This window comes from Pseudophryne corroboree, chromosome 11 (genome assembly GCF_028390025.1).
Source record: "Pseudophryne corroboree isolate aPseCor3 chromosome 11, aPseCor3.hap2, whole genome shotgun sequence".
In the NCBI taxonomy this organism is placed as follows: Eukaryota; Metazoa; Chordata; class Amphibia; order Anura; family Myobatrachidae; genus Pseudophryne; species Pseudophryne corroboree.
This window is the reverse complement of record NC_086454.1, coordinates 83,727,815-83,742,281: the sequence shown is the minus strand read 5'-3', so window position 1 is coordinate 83,742,281 and position 14,467 is coordinate 83,727,815. Positions and strand designations below refer to the sequence as shown.

Sequence of the window (14,467 nt, the reverse complement as noted above, 5' to 3'; positions counted from 1 at the left end):
TCCCTTTGGCCACAGACAACCTTAAAACTGAATGGGAAAACAGCCTATTAAAATGTTCTAATGAACTAATTCTAATCTTGATCAAACATGACAATCTGATATTAGATCAAGTAGAAAAAAATATCGAAGAATTGGGTCAAAACTTAGAAACCTGGGAGAAAGACCTATCTTTCCAAAACACATTTGAAAAATACAAGAAAGATCTGGATATATATGAAACCAATATTATAGAAAGGAAACGCACCAAATTCCTACGAGACAAAAACGACTTCTCCCTAGGAAAAATCTTTCGTTGGCATTCTCCCACTCCACGTCCTAGAGGAGGACCACCTAGAGAAGATCCGAGCTCTTCGGAATTAGAATCATCATACAGTGAAGACTCCGCCACGGAACATCCTGAAGGAAGTACCCACACCCATAGATACAACAAAAGTGAGGACCCTTTTTTAGGGAGAGGCCAACATACCAGAGGCAGAAGCAAGCCACAAGGCCGACAAGAAGGGGGGGGACGAAACACAGACAGAAACAAGCGAGATTGTACCACCCCAAGAACATCTCACTATCCGGTACGGACAACCAGGAAGTGACAACTACCGACAAATTACAAATTATCAACCTCAGTACCAAAATCATTACGGAAGATCAATTAGAGGTTCTTAGCAAGGGTCTATCTTTTTCACCCACATCACCCTTTGATAGGTTTCTGTGGGAGAAGGATCTCAGACTCTTCGGCCGTAAATTATTATTAAAAATTTTTTTTGCTAAATCCTCTGTTGACTCAAGTATTATGACTTCACTATCCAGCCATTCAGGACCTTTGGAGGATCCTAGTGTATCAATAACACCACTGACCGAAGAAGATTATACAGCTATCCAAATACTGGAGGAGCTGCATATGGAATCAGCCTCGGACATCCCTGCTTCACGAAAAATAAGACCCACATGCAAACTGAAGTCCACCTTTTTCCCTCCTGACACCAACAGCCCAGAAATCAGGGTCTTTTTGGATCTAGTCTCCAAAGAATTTGACGAGATCCAGACCAATTCTCGCAAAAGATGTCTCACCAAAAATCTCAAATACAGAGAGAGACAAGCTCTTAAAGAGATTAAAACATGGACTGACACCGTTATCAAACCCTCGGATAAGGGTGGTAACATTGTCATATGGCCCATCGCAATGTATGAAGAGGAAGCACGGAGACAACTGTTGGACACATCCTGTTATATCAGATTGCCACTTAATCCCACAATAAAATTCCACAAGCAATACATGCACATGATTACAGAGGCATTTGCCACTGGAGCTATCACACAACAAGAGGCTAAATACCTTGAGGTCTCGAATCCCAGGGTTCCTACCTTTTACTTATTGCCAAAAATACACAAGAATATCAACAAACCACCTGGGAGACCCATAGTGTCAGGGAATGGGGGACTCTTGGAAACCCCAAGCAAATTTCTGGATTTACATCTCAGAGACCATGTCATGACATTACCCTCCTACCTTAAGGACACTTCTGATCTCCTAAGGAAAATACATGACATATGTCTAAATGAGAACTGTATCCTAGTCACCTTAGATGTGGAAGCCCTGTATAGCAGTATTTCACACTCACAAGGAATACAAGCCACCAAATTCTTCCTGGATATGGAAGAAAAAAATGTATTTCATGATTTCCTATGTGAAATGTTGAGTTTTGTTCTCAATAAAAATTATTTCACCTTTGGTGACCAATTTTTTCAGCAAATTCGGGGAACAGCAATGGGTGCAGCCTGTGCACCCACATACGCCAACCTGTTCCTCGGCTGGTGGGAACAAACAATAGTCTTCAACGATGATAATCATATCTACACAAAACATATCATCAATTGGCTGAGATATATTGATGATATCTTTGTGATCTGGGAAGGAGATGAGAAACTCCTGTTGGACTTCATTAACATCCTCAATGTAAACGATTTGAACATTTTTCTCACTCACTCAATCAGCAGAGACAAGATATCTTTTTTGGACTTGAATATCTACAAGACAACAAGTGGGACTTTGGCTACAGAACTCTTTCGTAAGGATACAGCCACAAACAGTATATTGCACCAAACAAGCTCACATTTCCCACCTACTATTGAAAACATCCCAAAAGGGGAATTTCTTCGTCTTAGACGCAACTGCACAGAGGAGAAGGTGTTCAAACAGAAAAGCAGAGAACTTATGACCAGGTTACAAGCTCGGGGATACAGTAAACGCTCTCTGAAGAGAGCTCAACAATCTATTTCAAAAACCAACAGGGAATCCCTGATCTTCCAGGACAAACTCCAAGAACAAAAGGCTGACACCAAGATTCGATTTGTAGGGACCTTCTGTCCCGAATGGCGTCTACTAAAAAAGGCCATTCAGAAACATCTACCTGTCCTACATCTGGATCCAGAGTTATCACCTTTATTGGATCCCACTTTACAAATCAGTTGGAGGAGATCCAAGAACATCAAAGACACGTTGGTTCAGAGCCATTTTTCACGTGAAATGACCAAATCCAAACTCCCTAAGGGATCCTTTCCATGTGGGCAATGTAAGGCTTGCCCACAGATACAGATAACTGACTGTGTCAAGGACAGACATGGCAAGGATATTTCCATACAACACTTCTTCAACTGCGACACACAAGGAGTAGTCTATTGTCTAACCTGTCCTTGCAATCAACGATATGTAGGCATGACGACTAGAAAATTCAAAACTAGGATTTTAGAACATATGGGCTCCATTCGCAACTCATCGTCAGATCTTCAAAAAGGCAAAAAACTAACATCAGTAGCCAGACACTACCATGCTGCACATCATGACTCACCAAGTGATATGCGCGCCTTTGGCCTAGATAGGGTCCATCTAGGCATACGCGGTGGTGACTTAAGCAAAGAACTTATTAAGAAGGAAAGTGAATGGACTTTCAGGTTAGGTTGTCTCAAACCATTGGGTCTGAATGAATACATCAATTACAGTGCATTTCTGTAACCTACTTTCTATATAGCACCCATCAAGTGTCCTCGCTTCCTTCCCTTACACCCCTCAGTACACTCACATCCAGTACACCCCTATTCATAACACATCACATTCACCCTTCTTTCATCAGCACTTTCACGCCCACCTCCACCACATACTCGGCACCATCACATCCGCAGTCCATTCACATGCACCTCACATCCATCCCATTACAGTGACCCAGCAAATTCCGACATATTTCACAACCTACTAACACGTTTCCACACAGCACTCCCATTGTCAACCCACTCCTATCCCTTACATCTCTACTCCCCTTCCTCATCTCACCATATCATTATACTTCTCGCCCACACAAGATCATCACCTTCGACACCACACACACATTCCCACCACACTGCAAACCACAACACCCCAACCATATCCCAACACCCCATATCCCAACACCCCAACACCCCACAATCTTAAACCCCCTCCCCCCTTCCCCCTCTCTCCCCCGCCTTTCCCCCCCCCCCCACTCCATCCCCCCCATTCCTTTCCACCTCACTCCCCATCCTTTCCATACCATCCTTTCTCACAATCATTCCCACCACTTCCATCGACGTCACTTGCATTATTAATCCAAATTAACATATTTATTAATATCCTCATGCAATGTTTACAACGTGTTTGTTTATAACTCCAGACAAGATATGCTGTCCTAACATATTTTTCCAGCAATTATCATTTATTATACTTAAATTTAATCTATTCTTATCATCTAAATATTTCATAAACAATTTGTGAAAGCTTCAATTTTATTATTTTCATTCATTTATTCTTTTTTGCTAATTTTCCCCATTTTATTTTTATTTATTTTTATTTTTATTTCCATTTTTTCACTATGCCCACTTATATAATAAGCAAGATGCTCATTTTTTATCTAATAACCTTGTATATTTCTCACACATACTCTCTGTTTTTTCCTTTTGTGCAATGGGCCACTAATTGCAAGCATAATAGGGAACCAATACTAAACAGAACAACCGTTCCACCTGTGCAGCAATTTACAAACACAGGACACGCCTCCCTTTTGATTGGACAACGACCAGCTCCCTTGCAAGATAAAGCCTGCACTATCCCCTCTGGGAACAGGAAGTGATCAAGCCCGGTGAACGGGTGAAACTAGTTTTCCGTTCCCTATCCCCACTGCCTGGGTGTGACAGCTGATTCCGGACATCCTGAACCACGAGCCGCTCTTTCCCCAGCAGCCGCTGCAGCAACCCGCCGCCGCTAGATACTGCCGCGATGGGACCAGGAACATTGTGTCTCTCTTCTCCTCAGCCAACCTGACCACGTCTCCACAATACATCAGGTACTTTGATCGGCAGTGCGGCTATAAACGAACTGCTCAGCTCCTGGGAACCAGTGTATCCTGCATCTTCAATTTGCCTGGACTTTGACACGGACATTCCGCACTCAGAAAGTATCCTGCTCATATTAGTGACTGATCGTTCCATACAATTCCGGGTAATATCTGCTCAATATCAGCATCTTTTTGCATATTTATATTTGATAATAGCATTCATCAAGCTGTTTTTTGCAAGTACCCGTTTTACAGATAGTCGGCATTTAGCGGCTTAATACCACATAGGATACTGTTTAAACCTTTATTTTCAGTCATTTTGATCTAATCATTTGGCTGAGCAATTTATCACTATCCTCTATACTGCGTATTATATAGCATTGCTGCAGCTCTGTATAATCAACTGTTGTTCATTATCTCTTTCTCTTTTCACCTGATACCATTTTGGTACAATGTGCAATAATCTGTCAGCATCAAATTGATGGTGATGCATGGTTCCAATCAATTTAATTATCTGCTAATTGTGTACAATTGCTCTTTATCACACCAAGTACCTTTATCATAGGTACTATCAGCATCTTGCAATCATATTATATAGTATTTCTGCAGCTCTGCATACAGCGGAACACAAATAAGAAACTGTTGTTCATTTTCTCCTTCTTTTTCCACCTGATACCATTTTGGTATAATTATAATAATCTGATAGTAGCAAATTGATGGTGATGTATGGGTCTAATCAATTTATTTGACTGCTAATTGTGTACAAATTGCTTTTTATCACACCTAGTACCTTTATCATAGGTACTATCAGCATCCTGCAATCAAGCAGCCCATTGTCTATCAACCAATCTCAAAAAAATTTTTTTTTTTTTTTTACCTATCAGTATCGTTTCCTTTTCCTCACTTTATACTATCTTCAGGACTCTCACCACTGATTCAGGGGTAATTATCCCGGTCTAACGGTGGCAGCAGATCCCCTATTTTCCTCCTCCACTCATTCTCTTGTCTTTTCTTTTATTTCTCCATTTTCGTGAACTCTCATCAGTGATTCTCGAGCCCTCGATATCTAATATTTTTTCTACTATCATACCACACTGGTAACGCCCGAATCCTTCCGATCTTGGAAGCTAAGCAGTGTAGGGCTGGGTCAGTACTCGAGTGGGAGACTCTCGAGGAATACTCAGTTTAGTAGAAATTCCTGGACGGTTTTGCTCAGCGTCTAACACTGACAGCAGATTCATCTTGCTCATTCCATCTTTAATCATCCCATCTGTCTCCTCATCATCGCTCATGAGAGAATAAAAACGCTTCAATTTTCAGGGTCTCCAGCTGTTATTATCGCACCCAGGCATTCCAGAACAATATTCAGTATTTACACTGTAATTAATTTGTTCTGTGTTCCCCCTTTCTTTTCCCCAACTCCCCCCCACCCTTCCCCCCACCCCTACCTCCAATTTTTGACAGTAAACTCTACTATTTTATCAATTATTGTTAATAAAAGTTATATTTAAAAATTCATTTATAATCTTTACTTATTGTCTCTTCTGAGACCTCTTAAACATACAAGAGTGCACCCACAAAAGAGTCTTCTTCTCTCCCTTTTGTTGTATGTCTTACCACTGACTCAGGGTGCACCACCAAACTCAAGATAACATTAGAAAACTCAGATTTTCTCGTTGTATTATGTATTTTGGTTCTAACAATATCTATTAGATACCTTACCATTCTCCAGTGCGGTATACCCCCAATACATTAATGTTATAGTTCATTCTTACCTCATTGTAGCTGTGTGTAGTTAGAATATTAATTTATTTTTAGTTTTATTTTGTGGGGTGTATAGCAGTGTGTTTTACATTTACAGCGTTTTATGCATTTAGGGGGTCGTTCCGAGTTGATCGCACAAAGCTACTTTTTGCAGCCGGTGCGATCAACTAGATGTCGCCTATGGGGAGGGATTTTTTGCATAGCAAGGCTGCGATCACTTGTGCAGCCCTGCTATGCAAAAAAAGTTTTGAGCAAAAGAAGACCAGGGTCAGACTTACTTATCCTGTGCGACGGATCCAGCAATGAAGTTCCCGGAATTGACGTCAAACATCCGCCCTCCAAATACCTGGACACGCCTGCGTTCGCCTCACCACGCCTCCCGCCTGTCAGTCTTCTTGCGAACGTCGCTGCGATCACTTTTTCTGATGGCAGCATCACTGCGCGCGTGCACAATGTGGCCGCTGTGCATGCACAGTTCTGACCCGTACGCACCGCTGCGACAAACTGCGGCATGCGAACGGGTCGGAATGATTCACTTAATTCTGTCTCATTGTGACATTTCTCCCTTTAGGGCAGTGACTCCCAAACCTTTAAGGGCTTACATTTAATTCAGGCACTACCACCCATTGAGACTATTACAAAAAAAAAATAACAGTTTTGATTAAAAAAATTTCTAAGGTGAGATCGGGGAGAACAGAAACCTTCCGTGGAGCAGAAGAGCTAGCGTGAGCCACGCCTCCTGTCTTTGTCACACTGCTGGACATGTCCGTCTCTCCGGAAGCTGCTGGGCTGCCCCCAGTCCCTCTCTCAACTGAAACTAATCATAGCTTACACTGCTAAGCAGAGCAGTGAGTAATACAGGAGGACAGAACCCAAAAAGTGGAACTGTCCCACCAAAATCAGGATAGTTGGGAGGTATGCAAAACACAGGTGAGCAGCCTCCTAGGGAAAACTTTTTATTTGCCTATGTTACTTTATATAACTATGGGGGAATGGGGGATTATCATTCAATAACACAAACATTATGAACATGTTAAAAATATATACAAGTTTACTCAACCATAAAGTTTGTCGATCTTGCATTTCTATGTGAGGATATGAAGGTTACTATTCCGTATTCTCCTGCCTCCCTGTTTTCTCTGCATGTGCAGGTGTCAACCCTTCTTCCTGCATGTGCAGGTGTCCATTCTTCCTACAGGTGGAGATGATCACACTTCTTCCTGCACGTGGAGATGATTACCCTTCTTCCTGCAGGTAGAGATGACCACCCTTCTTCCTGCAGGTGGAGATGACCACCCTTCTTCCTGCAGGTGGAGATGACCACCCTTCTTCCTGCAGGTGGAGATGACCACCCTTTTTCCTGCAGGTGGAGATGAGCATCCTTCTTCCTGCAGGTGGAGATGACCACCCTTCTTCCTGCAGGTGGAGATGACCACCCTTTTTCCTGCAGGTGGAGATGACCACCCTTCTTCCTGCAGGTGGAGATGACCACCCTTCTTCCTGCAGGTGGAGATGGCCACCCTTTTTCCTGCAGGTGGAGATGACCACCCTTCTTCGTGCAGGTAGAGATGACCACCCTTCTTCCTGCAGGTGGAAATGACCACCCTTCTTCCTGCAGGTGGAGATGACCACCCTTCTTCCTGCAGGTGTAGCTGACCACCCTTCTTCCTGCAGGTAGAGATGACCACCCTTCTTTCTGCATGTGTATCTTCCAGAAGATCCCTGAGGGCGGCAAGGGAGACAAAGCGCTGATCACAAACATTTGTCCCTAAGTATTTTTGTATCTTGTAATGAAAAGCTTGAGAGCTCTATTTATCGTGTTTTATCACCACTTACTGTATAGCAGCAATACAAATTATACTTGTGCCTCAATTTACTATGATGGGATACAACTGTACCAGCATTTGTGCACATTTATTTATAATAATAATAATAATAATAATAATAAATATGCACAAATGCTGGTACAGTTGTATAATGTTTTATCTATGCCGCTGTTGAACATAAAACAGCTACCATAAAAAGAAAAAATATATGTTTTCATTTTCAAGTGTGGATTAAAGTCAAAGCAAGATCCACAAAGTATTCCTTGGCAGTGTTTATAGATTAAAGAAAAAACACATTTGCTTTAATGAAAGTTCTAACTACTGTGTGAAGTGAAAGCCATATACAAGGTGTGGCTATTACATAACGGAGATTGTACTTGTAAAAACATACTGCGTGAGTTAAAAGGGAGTGGGAGAACACTGAACTTGGACTATCCCAAAATGGCTTTGCAAGTGTCACCCCTCTGGCATAGATAGTTTGATGTCACACAGTGTTCAAGAAGTTGTGTTTTTCTTTGTCGTAAAATTGCTTATTTCAAAAGTAGAGCAACGTGTTAACTTAAACGACCACAGAATCTTTCCGTATGCTTACCAAGGCTTTACGCGGCAGATTTTATGTCACGAGCATGTGTGTTTGAAAGCCACAAAATAATTAGTGACGGCCGTGAGGATGTTAAAGATGATGAACATCACGGAAGGCCTTGAACATCAAAAACATAAAAAAATCTGGAAATAATTTAGAAAATTGTTCTAACTCAGCATTCAATTGACTCAGCATCCAAAATTACAGACAAGTTAGACATTGACAAAGAAACTGATCGTCAAGTTTTGCATCAAGATCTTAACATGACAAAAGTTTGTGCTAAGATGTTTCCAAAAAAATCGAAAGCAAACTTGTACAGACAATTTGGAACAAATTCAAGCAGATAGACAGTTTTTTTTAGATAAAGTTATTACCTTTGATGAAACATAGATCTTCCAGTATGAGACAAAACGCCAGTCTGTGCACTGGAAAACACCATCATCAGCAAGAATGAAGAAAGCACATCAAAGCAACTCCAAATTCAAAGCCATTTTATTTGTTTTCTTTAAAATTAAGGGTGTTATTTTGGTAGACTAGGTTCCAGAAGGTGCAACAGTGAATCAACATTACTGCAAAAATGTTCTAGAAAGAATCAGAAGAAAGAGGCCAGAGTTGTGGAAAAATGGTTTCATCCTCCATCGCGACAATGCACCCGCCCACACAGTTCTCCCTATGAAGCAGTTTCTTGCCAAGAAAAAGACGACTGCAGTGCTAGAACATCCTGCATACTTGCCAGACCTAGCGCTTTGTGACTTTTTTTTTTCCCCCTTAAGTCAAATCTCTACAGAAACTCATTTTGTATCAGTTACTGAGGTAAAGAAGAAAATGATGGAGCTGTTGAGAGAGCTGCAGCATGGCACTGACTAGAGGCGTCGGAACAAGGGGGCGGTGTGCAAGGGGGCAGCATGCCCCCTCCAAACATGACGGAGGCACAGGCACTGGGGAGTTGGAGCATGGGGCATAACCTGCTTTGGCGTTAGACTTTTTTAAAGGAGAAGTCACCATGGGGATTCAGATGTAAGCGCTCAGCTGCACTTGGGCATTGGAGGGAGCGCCAGTATGTAATTTTTTACTACGCCCCCCAACCACAAAACATCCTGGCTTTGACTAATGGAAAATAAGGACGCAACAGTGTGTGGAGGCAGAAAAGGAGTACATAGTAAGGGAATTGAATTAAAATGTACTTAATATTAAACGTAAGTTACATCATTAGTCTCGTTATAAATAGCCACACCTCATATTTATACAAGTTAAAACTAGCCATAATGCAAATACCATGAAATATCAAGAAAACATAATTGCAAGGGATAATCCAGAACTTGTAGATGGATAGGAGAAAGATCATCTGAGTAGTACTTGCATCAAAGGTTACATCTACAGCAATCACAACAGCTTTACTCATTTCATTGGTGCTACAAACTTCATCAGAGGGAAATGAGTGAGAAAGCACATATAAATGCTACGTCAGAACCTGGAATTTTTCTGCACCCAGACTGGATCTTCTGGCGGAGACTGGATTGGAGACCGCGTGGAGAAAGCTGAGGAGCGTGATTAGATTCCTGTGCATGTTAGCAAGTTAGCAGTCAGGATACTATTAGGCACTGGATAGGGAAGTATACTGAGAGCCGTGTTAAGTTAGCTTGACAGGTTCTGGTACCCAGGCTGGAACTGAAGGGGCATTTAGAGTACTAGTATTAAGGACTGGTATTACGTTTTACAGTGACTGGGCAGGAACTGGTATAGCAACAATGACCTGGCTGGAACCAGTAAAGCTAGAGTAACCAGGCTGGTACCGATAATGCATGTATGATGGGGCTGGGTCAGCGTAGCGGGAGTAACCGGGCTGGAACTAGCAATGATTTATTTTATCCAGGAGTGGAAAGTTTCATAACATAAGCTAAGTATTTAAAATTCAAATAATGTGAACTAAAGCATGGAAAAATTCAGATAAAACTCTAAAAAAGCTACATTCCAATAATATATAGAGTAATTTATCTAGTTACTAGCTGAATACCCGTGCTTCGCTACGGAATTTAAAGAATGATGGCAATCTTTGTCAGGTCGCTGTCACGCTCGGCTGGAAATGAGGATCCGGCGACTGAGGTTTGCCTGAGGAAGCGGACACTTGCGAGGGAAGAAGGCGAGGTGGCTGGATGTAATTCGTACTCATGGGTCAGGAGCAATGGAGGTGGAGGCTACCGAGATGGGATAATCACTGTAAATAATGAACTGCGGGTGGTAATCTGTAACTTGGAAAACTGAAGACTGTGAACTGTGGCTTGAATAACGAGGCTGAAGAGCACTGAAGATGAAGGACTGTGAACAGTGAGCTGTGGCTTGGATAACGAGGCTGAAGAACACTTGAAGATAATGAACTGTGGTTTGAAAGACGAGGTTGAAGAACACTGAAGATGAAGGACTATGAACGGTGAGCTGTGGCTTGGATAACGAGGCTGAAGAACACGGCAACTGTCGACGACCAAGATCCTTGAAGAATCAAGATTACCGAGTGCGCCCCTCTCAGATGGATAGGGATGGTGGGACTTCTGCAATCAGAAAGACCGAGGCAGAGCAAAGCTGGAGAGTAACCAAGGTACCGAAGTAACCTGGGAGCACAGGGCTGGAGATCCTACACCTAAGTAGTAACTTGAAGCACTGGCACGCATAACCTGAACCAGTTTCCTTTTAAGAGGAGAGATCTCCATGGATTGGCTGGACAGAATGAGCCTGTGCAATAGGTTCAAAGCTTTGGTCTCCAACATGGCCGCCCCTGTGCAGCAGACACATTTTAGTGTTTACCACCAGAACTCCCCCTGGCCTCTCCGGAAGCTGCTCCCTAGTGGCAGCAAGCCCGCTGCAACAGCCTCCGGCTACTACGAGCAGACCCACCACAGCATCCCCTCACCGCCGCACACGGACCCGTCGCAGCAGCCCAGCACCTCCGCTGCCCGCCAGACACCTGAGCAGTAACTGCCGCTGCTCTGATTGCATGGTAAGGCTCCACGACGTGACAGCCGCACCTCTGGACTTCCCCAGATTGATGTTGTCAAAATTCTGGTGCTGAGGAGAATAATCCACCTTCTTCTCTGCCCATTCCACCTTTGATGCTGCCCTGCTCAGTGCTGTAAATGCTGGGATGACAGGCCAAGCTCCGCCCGCTGCATGTTAAATATGTTAGGTTTGCATGTTGCATGTTAGGCCTTTTGACTCTATGTCAAAAGGCCCTAGGTCTCCTTGTTTAGCTTCGACTCTAAAGTATGCCTCTGCCCCTAGCCATGTGTGCATCTGCCCTTACTCGTAGCTGCCTCTGCTCCTACCCATATGCCTATGCATACGTGTGTTCCTCTGCCCCTACCCGTGTGTACCTTTAGCCTTACCTGTGGGTGCCTCTGCCCCTACCCATGTGTGCCTCTATCCTTACCTGTGGGCGCATGGGCCCTTACTCATAGGTGCCTCTCCTCCTACCCATATGTCTATGCATACGTGTGTTCCTCTGCCCCTACCCGTGTGTGCCTTTAGCCTTACCTGTGGGTGCCTCTGCCCCTACCCGTGTGTGCCTCTATCCTTACCTGTGGGTGCCTCTGCCCCTACCCGTGTGTGCCTCTGCCCCTACCCATGGGTGCCTCTGCCCCTACTGATGGGTGCCTCTGTCCCGACCGATGGGTGCCTCTGTCCCGACCGATGGGTGCCTCTGTCCTTATCTGTGGGTGCTTCTGCCCCTCCCCTCTGCTCCTAGCCATGTGTGCCTCTGCCCCTACCCGTGGGTGCCTCTGCCCCTGCCCGTGCGTGCCTCTGCCCTTACACGTGGGTGCCACTGCCCCTACCCATGTGTGCCTCTGTGTAATCTTCTCCAGGCATTCCAGAGTTATGCCGAAAACGATGGATTTTTACAAGTCACCCCTTCCCACCCCACCCCTAGGGGTATCTTACTCCCACAGTATTTTTGTCCAGATTGTAAGTCATATCTGTACCAAGTTTGGTGTAAATTACTCAAGGCATTCCAGAGTTATTCCCAAAAACTATGGATTTGTACATGTCACCCCCTACCCACCCCCACCCCTAGGGGTGCTAGGGGTGTCTTACCCCCCACAGTATTTTTCCCATATTGTAAGTCATATGTGTACCAAGTTTGGTGTAAATTGCTCCAGACATTCCAGAGTTATGTCCGAAAACCATGGATTTTTATATGTCACCCCCTTACCAACCCCACCCCTAGGGGTGCTAGGGGTGTTTTACCCCCACAGTATTTTTTCCAGATTGTAAGACATACAGTATGTGTACGAAGTTTGGAGTAAATTGCTCCAGGCATTCCAAAGTTATGGCCGAAAACTATACATTTTTACATGTCACTCCCTTCCCACCCCTAGGGGTGTCTTACCCCCACAGTATTTATTTCTAGATTGTGATAATGCTGATTTAGATTACCTTATAACCTTCACAATAATGGGTAAGAGACACAGTACGCAATTGGCGTATGGGGTATCGTAAGGGTACGCACTTAGCGTAGCATACGCTAGGCCGTGATCGAGACGCACATGCGGCACGCTCGCTCACAGCTTAATGCGTGGTGTCGAGCACGCTATAGGCGAGCGACTACCGTAATGCTACGCTACCAGCATAGCGGACGCTCGAGACCACGAGGAGATCACGAGCGGCGCAGACGCTCACAAGATGACAATCAGTAAACCTTGAATGTAACACAGAAAGGATACTCTTATACTGTAAACCTTGTACTGAAACACTGTAGCGATATAACGCTGCTTAACCTGATTAACACTAAAGCTGTTTGAGCGATCGAGACGCTCCTATTACCCACTGCAATGTAATGAACACACGATACCGTGCTAAGGATCCAACACCTTTACTAACAAGCTTTTAGTTATATTGAAAAGGGGAAACAGTTACAAGTCATACACTACAAACTAACATATAATTCTAACAGATTATCTAGACAGAAATATACAATAACGTTACAATCTTATATTAAACAGAGAGAGAGAGAATGTGGCCAATACAAACAAAGAGCGAGATGATCACAGAGAATTACTTACACACACTGGGAACGATCGCTGCGCAGCCTGGTACCAGCTCTGAGTTAGTCAATATGAAAACCGTTTGTGGAGAGTGAGGGAGCTGCCCAGGCTGGCTGATCTTATATACACTGAGTACAGTATACTACAAAGGGACCTACAATCTCATTGTTCATTGGACACAGGAATGTCTCCTCGCATCATATCAAAAGGTCATAGGTTAGTTTGAACAGGTGGGCTGTGACTATTTCAAACAGCTCAGGTGGGAGGGAATCTGAAGATTCCCGCCGCATGTGTAATGAATCGCAAATATATGAAATGTCCAGAATCTACTAATGGCCATAACTATACGCAGGAGCGATTAATCTTTACCTAACCAGCACCGGATTGTAGCTATTAAAATGTTCTTTAGTTAGGTACCAGACACAGCTGGTCAAACCCTGTCTGACCCTTCGTACCATACAAAGAGGAATTCCTCTGTCCAGCGACCATTTACATTAAACAAACTTACAGTCATTATTAAGGGGAACATTAACTATAAAACATACTATTTGGTTCTATTATTAAACGATTGAGTCGCCCGCTAGACGCACACAAACTCTACCGTAAATGCACATACCACGCGCTCGAGCGCATGGCCGAGGCACCATCACGCGGCTGCGAGTATCCGCACGCACGGGAGAGAATGTGCACGTGCAGCAGGCACGCGCATGAGGTGAATATATGGCAACGTGTAGCATGATATTTTTCTGACTTTGACAGTCCACCCTTTGGCAGTCACCAATAACTGCCACTTCCTAAAACAGTTCAAAAAGAGAAAAATATATGTCATGTATAAATACATTTCTATGATTGGGTAAGGGAGAAGAGAGGAAGGAGGAAAAAAGGTATGACCTAGTGAGATAGTAGAAGAATGTGTGTATGAAT

General features: G+C 43.6%; 1 pseudogene; it reads left to right on the top strand.

Annotated features, from left to right (window-relative positions):
• The first annotated feature begins 5,413 nt into the window (after positions 1-5,413).
• Positions 5,414-5,532, top strand: LOC134971317 (5S ribosomal RNA; annotated as a pseudogene).
• Positions 5,533-14,467: the final 8,935 nt, after the last annotated feature.